The 16,124-nt window shown below is 38.6% G+C and overlaps 66 non-coding genes across 66 annotated transcripts; all 66 read right to left on the reverse strand.

The window, feature by feature from the left end:
• Positions 1 to 164: 164 nt before the first annotated feature.
• Positions 165 to 236, reverse strand: LOC116376645 (small nucleolar RNA SNORD50). The gene has a single exon (XR_004212090.1). It is a non-coding gene; the product is annotated as a small nucleolar RNA SNORD50 (small nucleolar RNA).
• Positions 237 to 407: 171 nt separating this feature from the next.
• LOC116376609 (small nucleolar RNA SNORD50) lies at positions 408 to 479 on the reverse strand. The gene has a single exon (XR_004212054.1). It is a non-coding gene; the product is annotated as a small nucleolar RNA SNORD50 (small nucleolar RNA).
• A 171-nt stretch (positions 480 to 650) lies between these two features.
• LOC116376647 (small nucleolar RNA SNORD50) lies at positions 651 to 722 on the reverse strand. The gene has a single exon (XR_004212092.1). It is a non-coding gene; the product is annotated as a small nucleolar RNA SNORD50 (small nucleolar RNA).
• Positions 723 to 893: 171 nt separating this feature from the next.
• On the reverse strand, positions 894 to 965 carry LOC116376648 (small nucleolar RNA SNORD50). The gene has a single exon (XR_004212093.1). It is a non-coding gene; the product is annotated as a small nucleolar RNA SNORD50 (small nucleolar RNA).
• A 171-nt stretch (positions 966 to 1,136) lies between these two features.
• On the reverse strand, positions 1,137 to 1,208 carry LOC116376649 (small nucleolar RNA SNORD50). Its single transcript, XR_004212094.1, has one exon. It is a non-coding gene; the product is annotated as a small nucleolar RNA SNORD50 (small nucleolar RNA).
• A 171-nt stretch (positions 1,209 to 1,379) lies between these two features.
• On the reverse strand, positions 1,380 to 1,451 carry LOC116376650 (small nucleolar RNA SNORD50). The gene has a single exon (XR_004212095.1). It is a non-coding gene; the product is annotated as a small nucleolar RNA SNORD50 (small nucleolar RNA).
• Positions 1,452 to 1,622: 171 nt separating this feature from the next.
• On the reverse strand, positions 1,623 to 1,694 carry LOC116376651 (small nucleolar RNA SNORD50). The gene has a single exon (XR_004212096.1). It is a non-coding gene; the product is annotated as a small nucleolar RNA SNORD50 (small nucleolar RNA).
• A 171-nt stretch (positions 1,695 to 1,865) lies between these two features.
• Positions 1,866 to 1,937, reverse strand: LOC116376610 (small nucleolar RNA SNORD50). Its single transcript, XR_004212055.1, has one exon. It is a non-coding gene; the product is annotated as a small nucleolar RNA SNORD50 (small nucleolar RNA).
• A 171-nt stretch (positions 1,938 to 2,108) lies between these two features.
• Positions 2,109 to 2,180, reverse strand: LOC116376652 (small nucleolar RNA SNORD50). Its single transcript, XR_004212097.1, has one exon. It is a non-coding gene; the product is annotated as a small nucleolar RNA SNORD50 (small nucleolar RNA).
• A 171-nt stretch (positions 2,181 to 2,351) lies between these two features.
• On the reverse strand, positions 2,352 to 2,423 carry LOC116376653 (small nucleolar RNA SNORD50). The gene has a single exon (XR_004212098.1). It is a non-coding gene; the product is annotated as a small nucleolar RNA SNORD50 (small nucleolar RNA).
• A 171-nt stretch (positions 2,424 to 2,594) lies between these two features.
• Positions 2,595 to 2,666, reverse strand: LOC116376654 (small nucleolar RNA SNORD50). The gene has a single exon (XR_004212099.1). It is a non-coding gene; the product is annotated as a small nucleolar RNA SNORD50 (small nucleolar RNA).
• Positions 2,667 to 2,837: 171 nt separating this feature from the next.
• Positions 2,838 to 2,909, reverse strand: LOC116376612 (small nucleolar RNA SNORD50). Its single transcript, XR_004212057.1, has one exon. It is a non-coding gene; the product is annotated as a small nucleolar RNA SNORD50 (small nucleolar RNA).
• Positions 2,910 to 3,080: 171 nt separating this feature from the next.
• Positions 3,081 to 3,152, reverse strand: LOC116376655 (small nucleolar RNA SNORD50). Its single transcript, XR_004212100.1, has one exon. It is a non-coding gene; the product is annotated as a small nucleolar RNA SNORD50 (small nucleolar RNA).
• A 171-nt stretch (positions 3,153 to 3,323) lies between these two features.
• Positions 3,324 to 3,395, reverse strand: LOC116376656 (small nucleolar RNA SNORD50). The gene has a single exon (XR_004212101.1). It is a non-coding gene; the product is annotated as a small nucleolar RNA SNORD50 (small nucleolar RNA).
• A 171-nt stretch (positions 3,396 to 3,566) lies between these two features.
• On the reverse strand, positions 3,567 to 3,638 carry LOC116376613 (small nucleolar RNA SNORD50). Its single transcript, XR_004212058.1, has one exon. It is a non-coding gene; the product is annotated as a small nucleolar RNA SNORD50 (small nucleolar RNA).
• A 171-nt stretch (positions 3,639 to 3,809) lies between these two features.
• LOC116376658 (small nucleolar RNA SNORD50) lies at positions 3,810 to 3,881 on the reverse strand. Its single transcript, XR_004212103.1, has one exon. It is a non-coding gene; the product is annotated as a small nucleolar RNA SNORD50 (small nucleolar RNA).
• A 171-nt stretch (positions 3,882 to 4,052) lies between these two features.
• LOC116376659 (small nucleolar RNA SNORD50) lies at positions 4,053 to 4,124 on the reverse strand. The gene has a single exon (XR_004212104.1). It is a non-coding gene; the product is annotated as a small nucleolar RNA SNORD50 (small nucleolar RNA).
• Positions 4,125 to 4,295: 171 nt separating this feature from the next.
• Positions 4,296 to 4,367, reverse strand: LOC116376660 (small nucleolar RNA SNORD50). Its single transcript, XR_004212105.1, has one exon. It is a non-coding gene; the product is annotated as a small nucleolar RNA SNORD50 (small nucleolar RNA).
• Positions 4,368 to 4,538: 171 nt separating this feature from the next.
• Positions 4,539 to 4,610, reverse strand: LOC116376661 (small nucleolar RNA SNORD50). Its single transcript, XR_004212106.1, has one exon. It is a non-coding gene; the product is annotated as a small nucleolar RNA SNORD50 (small nucleolar RNA).
• A 171-nt stretch (positions 4,611 to 4,781) lies between these two features.
• Positions 4,782 to 4,853, reverse strand: LOC116376662 (small nucleolar RNA SNORD50). Its single transcript, XR_004212107.1, has one exon. It is a non-coding gene; the product is annotated as a small nucleolar RNA SNORD50 (small nucleolar RNA).
• Positions 4,854 to 5,024: 171 nt separating this feature from the next.
• On the reverse strand, positions 5,025 to 5,096 carry LOC116376663 (small nucleolar RNA SNORD50). Its single transcript, XR_004212108.1, has one exon. It is a non-coding gene; the product is annotated as a small nucleolar RNA SNORD50 (small nucleolar RNA).
• A 171-nt stretch (positions 5,097 to 5,267) lies between these two features.
• LOC116376614 (small nucleolar RNA SNORD50) lies at positions 5,268 to 5,339 on the reverse strand. Its single transcript, XR_004212059.1, has one exon. It is a non-coding gene; the product is annotated as a small nucleolar RNA SNORD50 (small nucleolar RNA).
• A 171-nt stretch (positions 5,340 to 5,510) lies between these two features.
• On the reverse strand, positions 5,511 to 5,582 carry LOC116376664 (small nucleolar RNA SNORD50). The gene has a single exon (XR_004212109.1). It is a non-coding gene; the product is annotated as a small nucleolar RNA SNORD50 (small nucleolar RNA).
• Positions 5,583 to 5,753: 171 nt separating this feature from the next.
• LOC116376665 (small nucleolar RNA SNORD50) lies at positions 5,754 to 5,825 on the reverse strand. Its single transcript, XR_004212110.1, has one exon. It is a non-coding gene; the product is annotated as a small nucleolar RNA SNORD50 (small nucleolar RNA).
• Positions 5,826 to 5,996: 171 nt separating this feature from the next.
• LOC116376615 (small nucleolar RNA SNORD50) lies at positions 5,997 to 6,068 on the reverse strand. The gene has a single exon (XR_004212060.1). It is a non-coding gene; the product is annotated as a small nucleolar RNA SNORD50 (small nucleolar RNA).
• Positions 6,069 to 6,239: 171 nt separating this feature from the next.
• LOC116376666 (small nucleolar RNA SNORD50) lies at positions 6,240 to 6,311 on the reverse strand. The gene has a single exon (XR_004212111.1). It is a non-coding gene; the product is annotated as a small nucleolar RNA SNORD50 (small nucleolar RNA).
• Positions 6,312 to 6,482: 171 nt separating this feature from the next.
• On the reverse strand, positions 6,483 to 6,554 carry LOC116376667 (small nucleolar RNA SNORD50). Its single transcript, XR_004212112.1, has one exon. It is a non-coding gene; the product is annotated as a small nucleolar RNA SNORD50 (small nucleolar RNA).
• A 171-nt stretch (positions 6,555 to 6,725) lies between these two features.
• On the reverse strand, positions 6,726 to 6,797 carry LOC116376669 (small nucleolar RNA SNORD50). The gene has a single exon (XR_004212114.1). It is a non-coding gene; the product is annotated as a small nucleolar RNA SNORD50 (small nucleolar RNA).
• Positions 6,798 to 6,968: 171 nt separating this feature from the next.
• Positions 6,969 to 7,040, reverse strand: LOC116376670 (small nucleolar RNA SNORD50). The gene has a single exon (XR_004212115.1). It is a non-coding gene; the product is annotated as a small nucleolar RNA SNORD50 (small nucleolar RNA).
• A 171-nt stretch (positions 7,041 to 7,211) lies between these two features.
• On the reverse strand, positions 7,212 to 7,283 carry LOC116376671 (small nucleolar RNA SNORD50). The gene has a single exon (XR_004212116.1). It is a non-coding gene; the product is annotated as a small nucleolar RNA SNORD50 (small nucleolar RNA).
• A 171-nt stretch (positions 7,284 to 7,454) lies between these two features.
• LOC116376672 (small nucleolar RNA SNORD50) lies at positions 7,455 to 7,526 on the reverse strand. Its single transcript, XR_004212117.1, has one exon. It is a non-coding gene; the product is annotated as a small nucleolar RNA SNORD50 (small nucleolar RNA).
• Positions 7,527 to 7,697: 171 nt separating this feature from the next.
• Positions 7,698 to 7,769, reverse strand: LOC116376673 (small nucleolar RNA SNORD50). The gene has a single exon (XR_004212118.1). It is a non-coding gene; the product is annotated as a small nucleolar RNA SNORD50 (small nucleolar RNA).
• A 171-nt stretch (positions 7,770 to 7,940) lies between these two features.
• LOC116376616 (small nucleolar RNA SNORD50) lies at positions 7,941 to 8,012 on the reverse strand. The gene has a single exon (XR_004212061.1). It is a non-coding gene; the product is annotated as a small nucleolar RNA SNORD50 (small nucleolar RNA).
• A 171-nt stretch (positions 8,013 to 8,183) lies between these two features.
• Positions 8,184 to 8,255, reverse strand: LOC116376573 (small nucleolar RNA SNORD50). The gene has a single exon (XR_004212018.1). It is a non-coding gene; the product is annotated as a small nucleolar RNA SNORD50 (small nucleolar RNA).
• A 171-nt stretch (positions 8,256 to 8,426) lies between these two features.
• On the reverse strand, positions 8,427 to 8,498 carry LOC116376617 (small nucleolar RNA SNORD50). Its single transcript, XR_004212062.1, has one exon. It is a non-coding gene; the product is annotated as a small nucleolar RNA SNORD50 (small nucleolar RNA).
• Positions 8,499 to 8,669: 171 nt separating this feature from the next.
• Positions 8,670 to 8,741, reverse strand: LOC116376574 (small nucleolar RNA SNORD50). The gene has a single exon (XR_004212019.1). It is a non-coding gene; the product is annotated as a small nucleolar RNA SNORD50 (small nucleolar RNA).
• Positions 8,742 to 8,912: 171 nt separating this feature from the next.
• LOC116376575 (small nucleolar RNA SNORD50) lies at positions 8,913 to 8,984 on the reverse strand. The gene has a single exon (XR_004212020.1). It is a non-coding gene; the product is annotated as a small nucleolar RNA SNORD50 (small nucleolar RNA).
• A 171-nt stretch (positions 8,985 to 9,155) lies between these two features.
• On the reverse strand, positions 9,156 to 9,227 carry LOC116376576 (small nucleolar RNA SNORD50). Its single transcript, XR_004212021.1, has one exon. It is a non-coding gene; the product is annotated as a small nucleolar RNA SNORD50 (small nucleolar RNA).
• A 171-nt stretch (positions 9,228 to 9,398) lies between these two features.
• LOC116376618 (small nucleolar RNA SNORD50) lies at positions 9,399 to 9,470 on the reverse strand. The gene has a single exon (XR_004212063.1). It is a non-coding gene; the product is annotated as a small nucleolar RNA SNORD50 (small nucleolar RNA).
• A 171-nt stretch (positions 9,471 to 9,641) lies between these two features.
• Positions 9,642 to 9,713, reverse strand: LOC116376577 (small nucleolar RNA SNORD50). Its single transcript, XR_004212022.1, has one exon. It is a non-coding gene; the product is annotated as a small nucleolar RNA SNORD50 (small nucleolar RNA).
• A 171-nt stretch (positions 9,714 to 9,884) lies between these two features.
• LOC116376579 (small nucleolar RNA SNORD50) lies at positions 9,885 to 9,956 on the reverse strand. Its single transcript, XR_004212024.1, has one exon. It is a non-coding gene; the product is annotated as a small nucleolar RNA SNORD50 (small nucleolar RNA).
• Positions 9,957 to 10,127: 171 nt separating this feature from the next.
• On the reverse strand, positions 10,128 to 10,199 carry LOC116376580 (small nucleolar RNA SNORD50). The gene has a single exon (XR_004212025.1). It is a non-coding gene; the product is annotated as a small nucleolar RNA SNORD50 (small nucleolar RNA).
• Positions 10,200 to 10,370: 171 nt separating this feature from the next.
• On the reverse strand, positions 10,371 to 10,442 carry LOC116376581 (small nucleolar RNA SNORD50). The gene has a single exon (XR_004212026.1). It is a non-coding gene; the product is annotated as a small nucleolar RNA SNORD50 (small nucleolar RNA).
• Positions 10,443 to 10,598: 156 nt separating this feature from the next.
• Positions 10,599 to 10,670, reverse strand: LOC116376619 (small nucleolar RNA SNORD50). Its single transcript, XR_004212064.1, has one exon. It is a non-coding gene; the product is annotated as a small nucleolar RNA SNORD50 (small nucleolar RNA).
• A 171-nt stretch (positions 10,671 to 10,841) lies between these two features.
• Positions 10,842 to 10,913, reverse strand: LOC116376601 (small nucleolar RNA SNORD50). The gene has a single exon (XR_004212046.1). It is a non-coding gene; the product is annotated as a small nucleolar RNA SNORD50 (small nucleolar RNA).
• A 171-nt stretch (positions 10,914 to 11,084) lies between these two features.
• On the reverse strand, positions 11,085 to 11,156 carry LOC116376582 (small nucleolar RNA SNORD50). The gene has a single exon (XR_004212027.1). It is a non-coding gene; the product is annotated as a small nucleolar RNA SNORD50 (small nucleolar RNA).
• A 171-nt stretch (positions 11,157 to 11,327) lies between these two features.
• LOC116376620 (small nucleolar RNA SNORD50) lies at positions 11,328 to 11,399 on the reverse strand. Its single transcript, XR_004212065.1, has one exon. It is a non-coding gene; the product is annotated as a small nucleolar RNA SNORD50 (small nucleolar RNA).
• A 171-nt stretch (positions 11,400 to 11,570) lies between these two features.
• On the reverse strand, positions 11,571 to 11,642 carry LOC116376583 (small nucleolar RNA SNORD50). Its single transcript, XR_004212028.1, has one exon. It is a non-coding gene; the product is annotated as a small nucleolar RNA SNORD50 (small nucleolar RNA).
• A 171-nt stretch (positions 11,643 to 11,813) lies between these two features.
• Positions 11,814 to 11,885, reverse strand: LOC116376584 (small nucleolar RNA SNORD50). The gene has a single exon (XR_004212029.1). It is a non-coding gene; the product is annotated as a small nucleolar RNA SNORD50 (small nucleolar RNA).
• A 171-nt stretch (positions 11,886 to 12,056) lies between these two features.
• LOC116376621 (small nucleolar RNA SNORD50) lies at positions 12,057 to 12,128 on the reverse strand. Its single transcript, XR_004212066.1, has one exon. It is a non-coding gene; the product is annotated as a small nucleolar RNA SNORD50 (small nucleolar RNA).
• A 171-nt stretch (positions 12,129 to 12,299) lies between these two features.
• On the reverse strand, positions 12,300 to 12,371 carry LOC116376585 (small nucleolar RNA SNORD50). Its single transcript, XR_004212030.1, has one exon. It is a non-coding gene; the product is annotated as a small nucleolar RNA SNORD50 (small nucleolar RNA).
• Positions 12,372 to 12,542: 171 nt separating this feature from the next.
• Positions 12,543 to 12,614, reverse strand: LOC116376586 (small nucleolar RNA SNORD50). The gene has a single exon (XR_004212031.1). It is a non-coding gene; the product is annotated as a small nucleolar RNA SNORD50 (small nucleolar RNA).
• Positions 12,615 to 12,785: 171 nt separating this feature from the next.
• LOC116376587 (small nucleolar RNA SNORD50) lies at positions 12,786 to 12,857 on the reverse strand. Its single transcript, XR_004212032.1, has one exon. It is a non-coding gene; the product is annotated as a small nucleolar RNA SNORD50 (small nucleolar RNA).
• A 171-nt stretch (positions 12,858 to 13,028) lies between these two features.
• Positions 13,029 to 13,100, reverse strand: LOC116376588 (small nucleolar RNA SNORD50). Its single transcript, XR_004212033.1, has one exon. It is a non-coding gene; the product is annotated as a small nucleolar RNA SNORD50 (small nucleolar RNA).
• Positions 13,101 to 13,271: 171 nt separating this feature from the next.
• Positions 13,272 to 13,343, reverse strand: LOC116376590 (small nucleolar RNA SNORD50). The gene has a single exon (XR_004212035.1). It is a non-coding gene; the product is annotated as a small nucleolar RNA SNORD50 (small nucleolar RNA).
• Positions 13,344 to 13,514: 171 nt separating this feature from the next.
• Positions 13,515 to 13,586, reverse strand: LOC116376623 (small nucleolar RNA SNORD50). The gene has a single exon (XR_004212068.1). It is a non-coding gene; the product is annotated as a small nucleolar RNA SNORD50 (small nucleolar RNA).
• Positions 13,587 to 13,757: 171 nt separating this feature from the next.
• On the reverse strand, positions 13,758 to 13,829 carry LOC116376591 (small nucleolar RNA SNORD50). Its single transcript, XR_004212036.1, has one exon. It is a non-coding gene; the product is annotated as a small nucleolar RNA SNORD50 (small nucleolar RNA).
• Positions 13,830 to 14,000: 171 nt separating this feature from the next.
• Positions 14,001 to 14,072, reverse strand: LOC116376592 (small nucleolar RNA SNORD50). The gene has a single exon (XR_004212037.1). It is a non-coding gene; the product is annotated as a small nucleolar RNA SNORD50 (small nucleolar RNA).
• Positions 14,073 to 14,243: 171 nt separating this feature from the next.
• Positions 14,244 to 14,315, reverse strand: LOC116376624 (small nucleolar RNA SNORD50). Its single transcript, XR_004212069.1, has one exon. It is a non-coding gene; the product is annotated as a small nucleolar RNA SNORD50 (small nucleolar RNA).
• Positions 14,316 to 14,486: 171 nt separating this feature from the next.
• Positions 14,487 to 14,558, reverse strand: LOC116376593 (small nucleolar RNA SNORD50). The gene has a single exon (XR_004212038.1). It is a non-coding gene; the product is annotated as a small nucleolar RNA SNORD50 (small nucleolar RNA).
• A 171-nt stretch (positions 14,559 to 14,729) lies between these two features.
• Positions 14,730 to 14,801, reverse strand: LOC116376594 (small nucleolar RNA SNORD50). Its single transcript, XR_004212039.1, has one exon. It is a non-coding gene; the product is annotated as a small nucleolar RNA SNORD50 (small nucleolar RNA).
• A 171-nt stretch (positions 14,802 to 14,972) lies between these two features.
• LOC116376595 (small nucleolar RNA SNORD50) lies at positions 14,973 to 15,044 on the reverse strand. The gene has a single exon (XR_004212040.1). It is a non-coding gene; the product is annotated as a small nucleolar RNA SNORD50 (small nucleolar RNA).
• Positions 15,045 to 15,215: 171 nt separating this feature from the next.
• LOC116376596 (small nucleolar RNA SNORD50) lies at positions 15,216 to 15,287 on the reverse strand. Its single transcript, XR_004212041.1, has one exon. It is a non-coding gene; the product is annotated as a small nucleolar RNA SNORD50 (small nucleolar RNA).
• A 171-nt stretch (positions 15,288 to 15,458) lies between these two features.
• Positions 15,459 to 15,530, reverse strand: LOC116376597 (small nucleolar RNA SNORD50). Its single transcript, XR_004212042.1, has one exon. It is a non-coding gene; the product is annotated as a small nucleolar RNA SNORD50 (small nucleolar RNA).
• Positions 15,531 to 15,701: 171 nt separating this feature from the next.
• LOC116376625 (small nucleolar RNA SNORD50) lies at positions 15,702 to 15,773 on the reverse strand. Its single transcript, XR_004212070.1, has one exon. It is a non-coding gene; the product is annotated as a small nucleolar RNA SNORD50 (small nucleolar RNA).
• Positions 15,774 to 15,944: 171 nt separating this feature from the next.
• Positions 15,945 to 16,016, reverse strand: LOC116376598 (small nucleolar RNA SNORD50). Its single transcript, XR_004212043.1, has one exon. It is a non-coding gene; the product is annotated as a small nucleolar RNA SNORD50 (small nucleolar RNA).
• Positions 16,017 to 16,124: the final 108 nt, after the last annotated feature.

A 16,124-nucleotide genomic window follows, 5' to 3' on the forward strand; every position in this document is an offset into this window, starting at 1 on the left:
GCAACGAGTTTGCACAAAACTAACAGATACTTACAGCTAGCTACAAGATGTACTTTCCCCATCCATTCTGGTCTGCAGTTCCCTGAAAGACAGTACAGTCAAAATATTAACATGAAGTTTGTGCATGCATGTTCAAATGTATCATGATCAATTATGCCAATTGTATTTCAGAAGTCAGATCCGACAGGGTTGTCAATCTTACAGGAATCAGGTTCGGGATAGGTTCATCCTTAATACAATCTTGCAACGAGTTTGCACAAAACTAACAGATACTTACAGCTAGCTACAAGATGTACTTTCCCCATCCATTCTGGTCTGCAGTTCCCTGAAAGACAGTACAGTCAAAATATTAACATGAAGTTTGTGCATGCATGTTCAAATGTATCATGATCAATTATGCCAATTGTATTTCAGAAGTCAGATCCGACAGGGTTGTCAATCTTACAGGAATCAGGTTCGGGATAGGTTCAGCCTTAATACAATCTTGCAACGAGTTTGCACAAAACTAACAGATACTTACAGCTAGCTACAAGATGTACTTTCCCCATCCATTCTGGTCTGCAGTTCCCTGAAAGACAGTACAGTCAAAATATTAACATGAAGTTTGTGCATGCATGTTCAAATGTATCATGATCAATTATGCCAATTGTATTTCAGAAGTCAGATCCGACAGGGTTGTCAATCTTACAGGAATCAGGTTCGGGATAGGTTCATCCTTAATACAATCTTGCAACGAGTTTGCACAAAACTAACAGATACTTACAGCTAGCTACAAGATGTACTTTCCCCATCCATTCTGGTCTGCAGTTCCCTGAAAGACAGTACAGTCAAAATATTAACATGAAGTTTGTGCATGCATGTTCAAATGTATCATGATCAATTATGCCAATTGTATTTCAGAAGTCAGATCCGACAGGGTTGTCAATCTTACAGGAATCAGGTTCGGGATAGGTTCATCCTTAATACAATCTTGCAACGAGTTTGCACAAAACTAACAGATACTTACAGCTAGCTACAAGATGTACTTTTCCCATCCATTCTGGTCTGCAGTTCCCTGAAAGACAGTACAGTCAAAATATTAACATGAAGTTTGTGCATGCATGTTCAAATGTATCATGATCAATTATGCCAATTGTATTTCAGAAGTCAGATCCGACAGGGTTGTCAATCTTACAGGAATCAGGTTCGGGATAGGTTCATCCTTAATACAATCTTGCAACGAGTTTGCACAAAACTAACAGATACTTACAGCTAGCTACAAGATGTACTTTCCCCATCCATTCTGGTCTGCAGTTCCCTGAAAGACAGTACAGTCAAAATATTAACATGAAGTTTGTGCATGCATGTTCAAATGTATCATGATCAATTATGCCAATTGTATTTCAGAAGTCAGATCCGACAGGGTTGTCAATCTTACAGGAATCAGGTTCGGGATAGGTTCATCCTTAATACAATCTTGCAACGAGTTTGCACAAAACTAACAGATACTTACAGCTAGCTACAAGATGTACTTTCCCCATCCATTCTGGTCTGCAGTTCTCTGAAAGACAGTACAGTCAAAATATTAACATGAAGTTTGTGCATGCATGTTCAAATGTATCATGATCAATTATGCCAATTGTATTTCAGAAGTCAGATCCGACAGGGTTGTCAATCTTACAGGAATCAGGTTCGGGATAGGTTCATCCTTAATACAATCTTGCAACGAGTTTGCACAAAACTAATAGATACTTACAGCTAGCTACAAGATGTACTTTCCCCATCCATTCTGGTCTGCAGTTCCCTGAAAGACAGTACAGTCAAAATATTAACATGAAGTTTGTGCATGCATGTTCAAATGTATCATGATCAATTATGCCAATTGTATTTCAGAAGTCAGATCCGACAGGGTTGTCAATCTTACAGGAATCAGGTTCGGGATAGGTTCAGCCTTAATACAATCTTGCAACGAGTTTGCACAAAACTAACAGCTACTTACAGCTAGCTACAAGATGTACTTTCCCCATCCATTCTGGTCTGCAGTTCCCTGAAAGACAGTACAGTCAAAATATTAACATGAAGTTTGTGCATGCATGTTCAAATGTATCATGATCAATTATGCCAATTGTATTTCAGAAGTCAGATCCGACAGGGTTGTCAATCTTACAGGAATCAGGTTCGGGATAGGTTCATCCTTAATACAATCTTGCAACGAGTTTGCACAAAACTAACAGATACTTACAGCTAGCTACAAGATGTACTTTTCCCATCCATTCTGGTCTGCAGTTCCCTGAAAGACAGTACAGTCAAAATATTAACATGAAGTTTGTGCATGCATGTTCAAATGTATCATGATCAATTATGCCAATTGTATTTCAGAAGTCAGATCCGACAGGGTTGTCAATCTTACAGGAATCAGGTTCGGGATAGGTTCATCCTTAATACAATCTTGCAACGAGTTTGCACAAAACTAACAGATACTTACAGCTAGCTACAAGATGTACTTTCCCCATCCATTCTGGTCTGCAGTTCCCTGAAAGACAGTACAGTCAAAATATTAACATGAAGTTTGTGCATGCATGTTCAAATGTATCATGATCAATTATGCCAATTGTATTTCAGAAGTCAGATCCGACAGGGTTGTCAATCTTACAGGAATCAGGTTCGGGATAGGTTCATCCTTAATACAATCTTGCAACGAGTTTGCACAAAACTAACAGATACTTACAGCTAGCTACAAGATGTACTTTCCCCATCCATTCTGGTCTGCAGTTCCCTGAAAGACAGTACAGTCAAAATATTAACATGAAGTTTGTGCATGCATGTTCAAATGTATCATGATCAATTATGCCAATTGTATTTCAGAAGTCAGATCCGACAGGGTTGTCAATCTTACAGGAATCAGGTTCGGGATAGGTTCAGCCTTAATACAATCTTGCAACGAGTTTGCACAAAACTAACAGCTACTTACAGCTAGCTACAAGATGTACTTTCCCCATCCATTCTGGTCTGCAGTTCCCTGAAAGACAGTACAGTCAAAATATTAACATGAAGTTTGTGCATGCATGTTCAAATGTATCATGATCAATTATGCCAATTGTATTTCAGAAGTCAGATCCGACAGGGTTGTCAATCTTACAGGAATCAGGTTCGGGATAGGTTCATCCTTAATACAATCTTGCAACGAGTTTGCACAAAACTAACAGATACTTACAGCTAGCTACAAGATGTACTTTCCCCATCCATTCTGGTCTGCAGTTCTCTGAAAGACAGTACAGTCAAAATATTAACATGAAGTTTGTGCATGCATGTTCAAATGTATCATGATCAATTATGCCAATTGTATTTCAGAAGTCAGATCCGACAGGGTTGTCAATCTTACAGGAATCAGGTTCGGGATAGGTTCATCCTTAATACAATCTTGCAACGAGTTTGCACAAAACTAACAGCTACTTACAGCTAGCTACAAGATGTACTTTCCCCATCCATTCTGGTCTGCAGTTCCCTGAAAGACAGTACAGTCAAAATATTAACATGAAGTTTGTGCATGCATGTTCAAATGTATCATGATCAATTATGCCAATTGTATTTCAGAAGTCAGATCCGACAGGGTTGTCAATCTTACAGGAATCAGGTTCGGGATAGGTTCAGCCTTAATACAATCTTGCAACGAGTTTGCACAAAACTAACAGCTACTTACAGCTAGCTACAAGATGTACTTTCCCCATCCATTCTGGTCTGCAGTTCCCTGAAAGACAGTACAGTCAAAATATTAACATGAAGTTTGTGCATGCATGTTCAAATGTATCATGATCAATTATGCCAATTGTATTTCAGAAGTCAGATCCGACAGGGTTGTCAATCTTACAGGAATCAGGTTCGGGATAGGTTCATCCTTAATACAATCTTGCAACGAGTTTGCACAAAACTAACAGATACTTACAGCTAGCTACAAGATGTACTTTCCCCATCCATTCTGGTCTGCAGTTCTCTGAAAGACAGTACAGTCAAAATATTAACATGAAGTTTGTGCATGCATGTTCAAATGTATCATGATCAATTATGCCAATTGTATTTCAGAAGTCAGATCCGACAGGGTTGTCAATCTTACAGGAATCAGGTTCGGGATAGGTTCATCCTTAATACAATCTTGCAACGAGTTTGCACAAAACTAACAGATACTTACAGCTAGCTACAAGATGTACTTTCCCCATCCATTCTGGTCTGCAGTTCCCTGAAAGACAGTACAGTCAAAATATTAACATGAAGTTTGTGCATGCATGTTCAAATGTATCATGATCAATTATGCCAATTGTATTTCAGAAGTCAGATCCGACAGGGTTGTCAATCTTACAGGAATCAGGTTCGGGATAGGTTCATCCTTAATACAATCTTGCAACGAGTTTGCACAAAACTAACAGATACTTACAGCTAGCTACAAGATGTACTTTTCCCATCCATTCTGGTCTGCAGTTCCCTGAAAGACAGTACAGTCAAAATATTAACATGAAGTTTGTGCATGCATGTTCAAATGTATCATGATCAATTATGCCAATTGTATTTCAGAAGTCAGATCCGACAGGGTTGTCAATCTTACAGGAATCAGGTTCGGGATAGGTTCATCCTTAATACAATCTTGCAACGAGTTTGCACAAAACTAACAGATACTTACAGCTAGCTACAAGATGTACTTTCCCCATCCATTCTGGTCTGCAGTTCCCTGAAAGACAGTACAGTCAAAATATTAACATGAAGTTTGTGCATGCATGTTCAAATGTATCATGATCAATTATGCCAATTGTATTTCAGAAGTCAGATCCGACAGGGTTGTCAATCTTACAGGAATCAGGTTCGGGATAGGTTCATCCTTAATACAATCTTGCAACGAGTTTGCACAAAACTAACAGATACTTACAGCTAGCTACAAGATGTACTTTCCCCATCCATTCTGGTCTGCAGTTCTCTGAAAGACAGTACAGTCAAAATATTAACATGAAGTTTGTGCATGCATGTTCAAATGTATCATGATCAATTATGCCAATTGTATTTCAGAAGTCAGATCCGACAGGGTTGTCAATCTTACAGGAATCAGGTTCGGGATAGGTTCATCCTTAATACAATCTTGCAACGAGTTTGCACAAAACTAATAGATACTTACAGCTAGCTACAAGATGTACTTTCCCCATCCATTCTGGTCTGCAGTTCCCTGAAAGACAGTACAGTCAAAATATTAACATGAAGTTTGTGCATGCATGTTCAAATGTATCATGATCAATTATGCCAATTGTATTTCAGAAGTCAGATCCGACAGGGTTGTCAATCTTACAGGAATCAGGTTCGGGATAGGTTCAGCCTTAATACAATCTTGCAACGAGTTTGCACAAAACTAACAGCTACTTACAGCTAGCTACAAGATGTACTTTCCCCATCCATTCTGGTCTGCAGTTCCCTGAAAGACAGTACAGTCAAAATATTAACATGAAGTTTGTGCATGCATGTTCAAATGTATCATGATCAATTATGCCAATTGTATTTCAGAAGTCAGATCCGACAGGGTTGTCAATCTTACAGGAATCAGGTTCGGGATAGGTTCATCCTTAATACAATCTTGCAACGAGTTTGCACAAAACTAACAGATACTTACAGCTAGCTACAAGATGTACTTTCCCCATCCATTCTGGTCTGCAGTTCCCTGAAAGACAGTACAGTCAAAATATTAACATGAAGTTTGTGCATGCATGTTCAAATGTATCATGATCAATTATGCCAATTGTATTTCAGAAGTCAGATCCGACAGGGTTGTCAATCTTACAGGAATCAGGTTCGGGATAGGTTCATCCTTAATACAATCTTGCAACGAGTTTGCACAAAACTAACAGATACTTACAGCTAGCTACAAGATGTACTTTCCCCATCCATTCTGGTCTGCAGTTCCCTGAAAGACAGTACAGTCAAAATATTAACATGAAGTTTGTGCATGCATGTTCAAATGTATCATGATCAATTATGCCAATTGTATTTCAGAAGTCAGATCCGACAGGGTTGTCAATCTTACAGGAATCAGGTTCGGGATAGGTTCAGCCTTAATACAATCTTGCAACGAGTTTGCACAAAACTAACAGCTACTTACAGCTAGCTACAAGATGTACTTTCCCCATCCATTCTGGTCTGCAGTTCCCTGAAAGACAGTACAGTCAAAATATTAACATGAAGTTTGTGCATGCATGTTCAAATGTATCATGATCAATTATGCCAATTGTATTTCAGAAGTCAGATCCGACAGGGTTGTCAATCTTACAGGAATCAGGTTCGGGATAGGTTCATCCTTAATACAATCTTGCAACGAGTTTGCACAAAACTAACAGATACTTACAGCTAGCTACAAGATGTACTTTCCCCATCCATTCTGGTCTGCAGTTCTCTGAAAGACAGTACAGTCAAAATATTAACATGAAGTTTGTGCATGCATGTTCAAATGTATCATGATCAATTATGCCAATTGTATTTCAGAAGTCAGATCCGACAGGGTTGTCAATCTTACAGGAATCAGGTTCGGGATAGGTTCATCCTTAATACAATCTTGCAACGAGTTTGCACAAAACTAACAGATACTTACAGCTAGCTACAAGATGTACTTTCCCCATCCATTCTGGTCTGCAGTTCCCTGAAAGACAGTACAGTCAAAATATTAACATGAAGTTTGTGCATGCATGTTCAAATGTATCATGATCAATTATGCCAATTGTATTTCAGAAGTCAGATCCGACAGGGTTGTCAATCTTACAGGAATCAGGTTCGGGATAGGTTCATCCTTAATACAATCTTGCAACGAGTTTGCACAAAACTAACAGATACTTACAGCTAGCTACAAGATGTACTTTCCCCATCCATTCTGGTCTGCAGTTCCCTGAAAGACAGTACAGTCAAAATATTAACATGAAGTTTGTGCATGCATGTTCAAATGTATCATGATCAATTATGCCAATTGTATTTCAGAAGTCAGATCCGACAGGGTTGTCAATCTTACAGGAATCAGGTTCGGGATAGGTTCATCCTTAATACAATCTTGCAACGAGTTTGCACAAAACTAACAGATACTTACAGCTAGCTACAAGATGTACTTTCCCCATCCATTCTGGTCTGCAGTTCCCTGAAAGACAGTACAGTCAAAATATTAACATGAAGTTTGTGCATGCATGTTCAAATGTATCATGATCAATTATGCCAATTGTATTTCAGAAGTCAGATCCGACAGGGTTGTCAATCTTACAGGAATCAGGTTCGGGATAGGTTCATCCTTAATACAATCTTGCAACGAGTTTGCACAAAACTAACAGATACTTACAGCTAGCTACAAGATGTACTTTCCCCATCCATTCTGGTCTGCAGTTCCCTGAAAGACAGTACAGTCAAAATATTAACATGAAGTTTGTGCATGCATGTTCAAATGTATCATGATCAATTATGCCAATTGTATTTCAGAAGTCAGATCCGACAGGGTTGTCAATCTTACAGGAATCAGGTTCGGGATAGGTTCATCCTTAATACAATCTTGCAACGAGTTTGCACAAAACTAACAGATACTTACAGCTAGCTACAAGATGTACTTTCCCCATCCATTCTGGTCTGCAGTTCCCTGAAAGACAGTACAGTCAAAATATTAACATGAAGTTTGTGCATGCATGTTCAAATGTATCATGATCAATTATGCCAATTGTATTTCAGAAGTCAGATCCGACAGGGTTGTCAATCTTACAGGAATCAGGTTCGGGATAGGTTCATCCTTAATACAATCTTGCAACGAGTTTGCACAAAACTAACAGATACTTACAGCTAGCTACAAGATGTACTTTCCCCATCCATTCTGGTCTGCAGTTCCCTGAAAGACAGTACAGTCAAAATATTAACATGAAGTTTGTGCATGCATGTTCAAATGTATCATGATCAATTATGCCAATTGTATTTCAGAAGTCAGATCCGACAGGGTTGTCAATCTTACAGGAATCAGGTTCGGGATAGGTTCAGCCTTAATACAATCTTGCAACGAGTTTGCACAAAACTAACAGATACTTACAGCTAGCTACAAGATGTACTTTCCCCATCCATTCTGGTCTGCAGTTCCCTGAAAGACAGTACAGTCAAAATATTAACATGAAGTTTGTGCATGCATGTTCAAATGTATCATGATCAATTATGCCAATTGTATTTCAGAAGTCAGATCCGACAGGGTTGTCAATCTTACAGGAATCAGGTTCGGGATAGGTTCATCCTTAATACAATCTTGCAACGAGTTTGCACAAAACTAACAGATACTTACAGCTAGCTACAAGATGTACTTTCCCCATCCATTCTGGTCTGCAGTTCCCTGAAAGACAGTACAGTCAAAATATTAACATGAAGTTTGTGCATGCATGTTCAAATGTATCATGATCAATTATGCCAATTGTATTTCAGAAGTCAGATCCGACAGGGTTGTCAATCTTACAGGAATCAGGTTCGGGATAGGTTCAGCCTTAATACAATCTTGCAACGAGTTTGCACAAAACTAACAGATACTTACAGCTAGCTACAAGATGTACTTTCCCCATCCATTCTGGTCTGCAGTTCCCTGAAAGACAGTACAGTCAAAATATTAACATGAAGTTTGTGCATGCATGTTCAAATGTATCATGATCAATTATGCCAATTGTATTTCAGAAGTCAGATCCGACAGGGTTGTCAATCTTACAGGAATCAGGTTCGGGATAGGTTCATCCTTAATACAATCTTGCAACGAGTTTGCACAAAACTAACAGATACTTACAGCTAGCTACAAGATGTACTTTCCCCATCCATTCTGGTCTGCAGTTCTCTGAAAGACAGTACAGTCAAAATATTAACATGAAGTTTGTGCATGCATGTTCAAATGTATCATGATCAATTATGCCAATTGTATTTCAGAAGTCAGATCCGACAGGGTTGTCAATCTTACAGGAATCAGGTTCGGGATAGGTTCATCCTTAATACAATCTTGCAACGAGTTTGCACAAAACTAACAGATACTTACAGCTAGCTACAAGATGTACTTTCCCCATCCATTCTGGTCTGCAGTTCTCTGAAAGACAGTACAGTCAAAATATTAACATGAAGTTTGTGCATGCATGTTCAAATGTATCATGATCAATTATGCCAATTGTATTTCAGAAGTCAGATCCGACAGGGTTGTCAATCTTACAGGAATCAGGTTCGGGATAGGTTCATCCTTAATACAATCTTGCAACGAGTTTGCACAAAACTAACAGATACTTACAGCTAGCTACAATATGTACTTTCCCCATCCATTCTGGTCTGCAGTTCCCTGAAAGACAGTACAGTCAAAATATTAACATGAAGTTTGTGCATGCATGTTCAAATGTATCATGATCAATTATGCCAATTGTATTTCAGAAGTCAGATCCGACAGGGTTGTCAATCTTACAGGAATCAGGTTCGGGATAGGTTCAGCCTTAATACAATCTTGCAACGAGTTTGCACAAAACTAACAGATACTTACAGCTAGCTACAAGATGTACTTTCCCCATCCATTCTGGTCTGCAGTTCTCTGAAAGACAGTACAGTCAAAATATTAACATGAAGTTTGTGCATGCATGTTCAAATGTATCATGATCAATTATGCCAATTGTATTTCAGAAGTCAGATCCGACAGGGTTGTCAATCTTACAGGAATCAGGTTCGGGATAGGTTCATCCTTAATACAATCTTGCAACGAGTTTGCACAAAACTAACAGATACTTACAGCTAGCTACAAGATGTACTTTCCCCATCCATTCTGGTCTGCAGTTCCCTGAAAGACAGTACAGTCAAAATATTAACATGAAGTTTGTGCATGCATGTTCAAATGTATCATGATCAATTATGCCAATTGTATTTCAGAAGTCAGATCCGACAGGGTTGTCAATCTTACAGGAATCAGGTTCGGGATAGGTTCATCCTTAATACAATCTTGCAACGAGTTTGCACAAAACTAATAGATACTTACAGCTAGCTACAAGATGTACTTTTCCCATCCATTCTGGTCTGCAGTTCCCTGAAAGACAGTACAGTCAAAATATTAACATGAAGTTTGTGCATGCATGTTCAAATGTATCATGATCAATTATGCCAATTGTATTTCAGAAGTCAGATCCGACAGGGTTGTCAATCTTACAGGAATCAGGTTCGGGATAGGTTCATCCTTAATACAATCTTGCAACGAGTTTGCACAAAACTAACAGATACTTACAGCTAGCTACAAGATGTACTTTCCCCATCCATTCTGGTCTGCAGTTCTCTGAAAGACAGTACAGTCAAAATATTAACATGAAGTTTGTGCATGCATGTTCAAATGTATCATGATCAATTATGCCAATTGTATTTCAGAAGTCAGATCCGACAGGGTTGTCAATCTTACAGGAATCAGGTTCGGGATAGGTTCATCCTTAATACAATCTTGCAACGAGTTTGCACAAAACTAACAGATACTTACAGCTAGCTACAAGATGTACTTTCCCCATCCATTCTGGTCTGCAGTTCCCTGAAAGACAGTACAGTCAAAATATTAACATGAAGTTTGTGCATGCATGTTCAATTATGCCAATTGTATTTCAGAAGTCAGATCCGACAGGGTTGTCAATCTTACAGGAATCAGGTTCGGGATAGGTTCAGCCTTAATACAATCTTGCAACGAGTTTGCACAAAACTAACAGATACTTACAGCTAGCTACAAGATGTACTTTCCCCATCCATTCTGGTCTGCAGTTCCCTGAAAGACAGTACAGTCAAAATATTAACATGAAGTTTGTGCATGCATGTTCAAATGTATCATGATCAATTATGCCAATTGTATTTCAGAAGTCAGATCCGACAGGGTTGTCAATCTTACAGGAATCAGGTTCGGGATAGGTCCATCCTTAATACAATCTTGCAACGAGTTTGCACAAAACTAACAGATACTTACAGCTAGCTACAAGATGTACTTTCCCCATCCATTCTGGTCTGCAGTTCTCTGAAAGACAGTACAGTCAAAATATTAACATGAAGTTTGTGCATGCATGTTCAAATGTATCATGATCAATTATGCCAATTGTATTTCAGAAGTCAGATCCGACAGGGTTGTCAATCTTACAGGAATCAGGTTCGGGATAGGTTCATCCTTAATACAATCTTGCAACGAGTTTGCACAAAACTAACAGATACTTACAGCTAGCTACAAGATGTACTTTCCCCATCCATTCTGGTCTGCAGTTCTCTGAAAGACAGTACAGTCAAAATATTAACATGAAGTTTGTGCATGCATGTTCAAATGTATCATGATCAATTATGCCAATTGTATTTCAGAAGTCAGATCCGACAGGGTTGTCAATCTTACAGGAATCAGGTTCGGGATAGGTTCAGCCTTAATACAATCTTGCAACGAGTTTGCACAAAACTAACAGATACTTACAGCTAGCTACAAGATGTACTTTTCCCATCCATTCTGGTCTGCAGTTCCCTGAAAGACAGTACAGTCAAAATATTAACATGAAGTTTGTGCATGCATGTTCAAATGTATCATGATCAATTATGCCAATTGTATTTCAGAAGTCAGATCCGACAGGGTTGTCAATCTTACAGGAATCAGGTTCGGGATAGGTTCATCCTTAATACAATCTTGCAACGAGTTTGCACAAAACTAATAGATACTTACAGCTAGCTACAAGATGTACTTTTCCCATCCATTCTGGTCTGCAGTTCCCTGAAAGACAGTACAGTCAAAATATTAACATGAAGTTTGTGCATGCATGTTCAAATGTATCATGATCAATTATGCCAATTGTATTTCAGAAGTCAGATCCGACAGGGTTGTCAATCTTACAGGAATCAGGTTCGGGATAGGTTCATCCTTAATACAATCTTGCAACGAGTTTGCACAAAACTAACAGATACTTACAGCTAGCTACAATATGTACTTTCCCCATCCATTCTGGTCTGCAGTTCCCTGAAAGACAGTACAGTCAAAATATTAACATGAAGTTTGTGCATGCATGTTCAAATGTATCATGATCAATTATGCCAATTGTATTTCAGAAGTCAGATCCGACAGGGTTGTCAATCTTACAGGAATCAGGTTCGGGATAGGTTCAGCCTTAATACAATCTTGCAACGAGTTTGCACAAAACTAACAGATACTTACAGCTAGCTACAAGATGTACTTTCCCCATCCATTCTGGTCTGCAGTTCTCTGAAAGACAGTACAGTCAAAATATTAACATGAAGTTTGTGCATGCATGTTCAAATGTATCATGATCAATTATGCCAATTGTATTTCAGAAGTCAGATCCGACAGGGTTGTCAATCTTACAGGAATCAGGTTCGGGATAGGTTCATCCTTAATACAATCTTGCAACGAGTTTGCACAAAACTAACAGCTACTTACAGCTAGCTACAAGATGTACTTTTCCCATCCATTCTGGTCTGCAGTTCCCTGAAAGACAGTACAGTCAAAATATTAACATGAAGTTTGTGCATGCATGTTCAAATGTATCATGATCAATTATGCCAATTGTATTTCAGAAGTCAGATCCGACAGGGTTGTCAATCTTACAGGAATCAGGTTCGGGATAGGTTCATCCTTAATACAATCTTGCAACGAGTTTGCACAAAACTAACAGATACTTACAGCTAGCTACAAGATGTACTTTCCCCATCCATTCTGGTCTGCAGTTCCCTGAAAGACAGTACAGTCAAAATATTAACATGAAGTTTGTGCATGCATGTTCAAATGTATCATGATCAATTATGCCAATTGTATTTCAGAAGTCAGATCCGACAGGGTTGTCAATCTTACAGGAATCAGGTTCGGGATAGGTTCATCCTTAATACAATCTTGCAACGAGTTTGCACAAAACTAACAGATACTTACAGCTAGCTACAAGATGTACTTTCCCCATCCATTCTGGTCTGCAGTTCTCTGAAAGACAGTACAGTCAAAATATTAACATGAAGTTTGTGCATGCATGTTCAAATGTATCATGATCAATTATGCCAATTGTATTTCAGAAGTCAGATCCGACAGGGTTGTCAATCTTACAGGAATCAGGTTCGGGATAGGTTCATCCTTAATACAATCTTGCAACGAGTTTGCACAAAACTAACAGCTACTTACAGCTAGCTACAAGATGTACTTTCCCCATCCATTCTGGTCTGCAGTTCCCTGAAAGACAGTACAGTCAAAATATTAACATGAAGTTTGTGCATGCATGTTCAAATGTATCATGATCAATTATGCCAATTGTATTTCAGAAGTCAGATCCGACAGGGTTGTCAATCTTACAGGAATCAGGTTCGGGATAGGTTCATCCTTAATACAATCTTGCAACGAGTTTGCACAAAACTAACAGATACTTACAGCTAGCTACAAGATGTACTTTTCCCATCCATTCTGGTCTGCAGTTCCCTGAAAGACAGTACAGTCAAAATATTAACATGAAGTTTGTGCATGCATGTTCAAATGTATCATGATCAATTATGCCAATTGTATTTCAGAAGTCAGATCCGACAGGGTTGTCAATCTTACAGGAATCAGGTTCGGGATAGGTTCAGCCTTAATACAATCTTGCAACGAGTTTGCACAAAACTAACAGATACTTACAGCTAGCTACAAGATGTACTTTCCCCATCCATTCTGGTCTGCAGTTCCCTGAAAGACAGTACAGTCAAAATATTAACATGAAGTTTGTGCATGCATGTTCAAATGTATCATGATCAATTATGCCAATTGTATTTCAGAAGTCAGATCCGACAGGGTTGTCAATCTTACAGGAATCAGGTTCGGGATAGGTTCATCCTTAATACAATCTTGCAACGAGTTTGCACAAAACTAATAGATACTTACAGCTAGCTACAAGATGTACTTTTCCCATCCATTCTGGTCTGCAGTTCCCTGAAAGACAGTACAGTCAAAATATTAACATGAAGTTTGTGCATGCATGTTCAAATGTATCATGATCAATTATGCCAATTGTATTTCAGAAGTCAGATCCGACAGGGTTGTCAATCTTACAGGAATCAGGTTCGGGATAGGTTCATCCTTAATACAATCTTGCAACGAGTTTGCACAAAACTAACAGCTACTTACAGCTAGCTACAAGATGTACTTTCCCCATCCATTCTGGTCTGCAGTTCCCTGAAAGACAGTACAGTCAAAATATTAACATGAAGTTTGTGCATGCATGTTCAAATGTATCATGATCAATTATGCCAATTGTATTTCAGAAGTCAGATCCGACAGGGTTGTCAATCTTACAGGAATCAGGTTCGGGATAGGTTCAGCCTTAATACAATCTTGCAACGAGTTTGCACAAAACTAACAGATACTTACAGCTAGCTACAAGATGTACTTTCCCCATCCATTCTGGTCTGCAGTTCTCTGAAAGACAGTACAGTCAAAATATTAACATGAAGTTTGTGCATGCATGTTCAAATGTATCATGATCAATTATGCCAATTGTATTTCAGAAGTCAGATCCGACAGGGTTGTCAATCTTACAGGAATCAGGTTCGGGATAGGTTCATCCTTAATACAATCTTGCAACGAGTTTGCACAAAACTAACAGCTACTTACAGCTAGCTACAAGATGTACTTTTCCCATCCATTCTGGTCTGCAGTTCCCTGAAAGACAGTACAGTCAAAATATTAACATGAAGTTTGTGCATGCATGTTCAAATGTATCATGATCAATTATGCCAATTGTATTTCAGAAGTCAGATCCGACAGGGTTGTCAATCTTACAGGAATCAGGTTCGGGATAGGTTCATCCTTAATACAATCTTGCAACGAGTTTGCACAAAACTAACAGATACTTACAGCTAGCTACAAGATGTACTTTCCCCATCCATTCTGGTCTGCAGTTCCCTGAAAGACAGTACAGTCAAAATATTAACATGAAGTTTGTGCATGCATGTTCAAATGTATCATGATCAATTATGCCAATTGTATTTCAGAAGTCAGATCCGACAGGGTTGTCAATCTTACAGGAATCAGGTTCGGGATAGGTTCATCCTTAATACAATCTTGCAACGAGTTTGCACAAAACTAACAGATACTTACAGCTAGCTACAAGATGTACTTTCCCCATCCATTCTGGTCTGCAGTTCTCTGAAAGACAGTACAGTCAAAATATTAACATGAAGTTTGTGCATGCATGTTCAAATGTATCATGATCAATTATGCCAATTGTATTTCAGAAGTCAGATCCGACAGGGTTGTCAATCTTACAGGAATCAGGTTCGGGATAGGTTCATCCTTAATACAATCTTGCAACGAGTTTGCACAAAACTAACAGCTACTTACAGCTAGCTACAAGATGTACTTTCCCCATCCATTCTGGTCTGCAGTTCCCTGAAAGACAGTACAGTCAAAATATTAACATGAAGTTTGTGCATGCATGTTCAAATGTATCATGATCAATTATGCCAATTGTATTTCAGAAGTCAGATCCGACAGGGTTGTCAATCTTACAGGAATCAGGTTCGGGATAGGTTCATCCTTAATACAATCTTGCAACGAGTTTGCACAAAACTAACAGATACTTACAGCTAGCTACAAGATGTACTTTTCCCATCCATTCTGGTCTGCAGTTCCCTGAAAGACAGTACAGTCAAAATATTAACATGAAGTTTGTGCATGCATGTTCAAATGTATCATGATCAATTATGCCAATTGTATTTCAGAAGTCAGATCCGACAGGGTTGTCAATCTTACAGGAATCAGGTTCGGGATAGGTTCAGCCTTAATACAATCTTGCAACGAGTTTGCACAAAACTAACAGATACTTACAGCTAGCTACAAGATGTACTTTCCCCATCCATTCTGGTCTGCAGTTCCCTGAAAGACAGTACAGTCAAAATATTAACATGAAGTTTGTGCATGCATGTTCAAATGTATCATGATCAATTATGCCAATTGTATTTCAGAAGTCAGATCCGACAGGGTTGTCAATCTTACAGGAATCAGGTTCGGGATAGGTTCATCCTTAATACAATCTTGCAACAACTTTATTGTGCATGGATGTGTAGTGCAATTTTTCTACATTCGGTTAGGGTCCAGCATTATTCTAAAATGCATAAAATAATCTACACACAATACC

This window comes from Oncorhynchus kisutch, linkage group LG12, assembly GCF_002021735.2.
Source record: "Oncorhynchus kisutch isolate 150728-3 linkage group LG12, Okis_V2, whole genome shotgun sequence".
In the NCBI taxonomy this organism is placed as follows: Eukaryota; Metazoa; Chordata; class Actinopteri; order Salmoniformes; family Salmonidae; genus Oncorhynchus; species Oncorhynchus kisutch.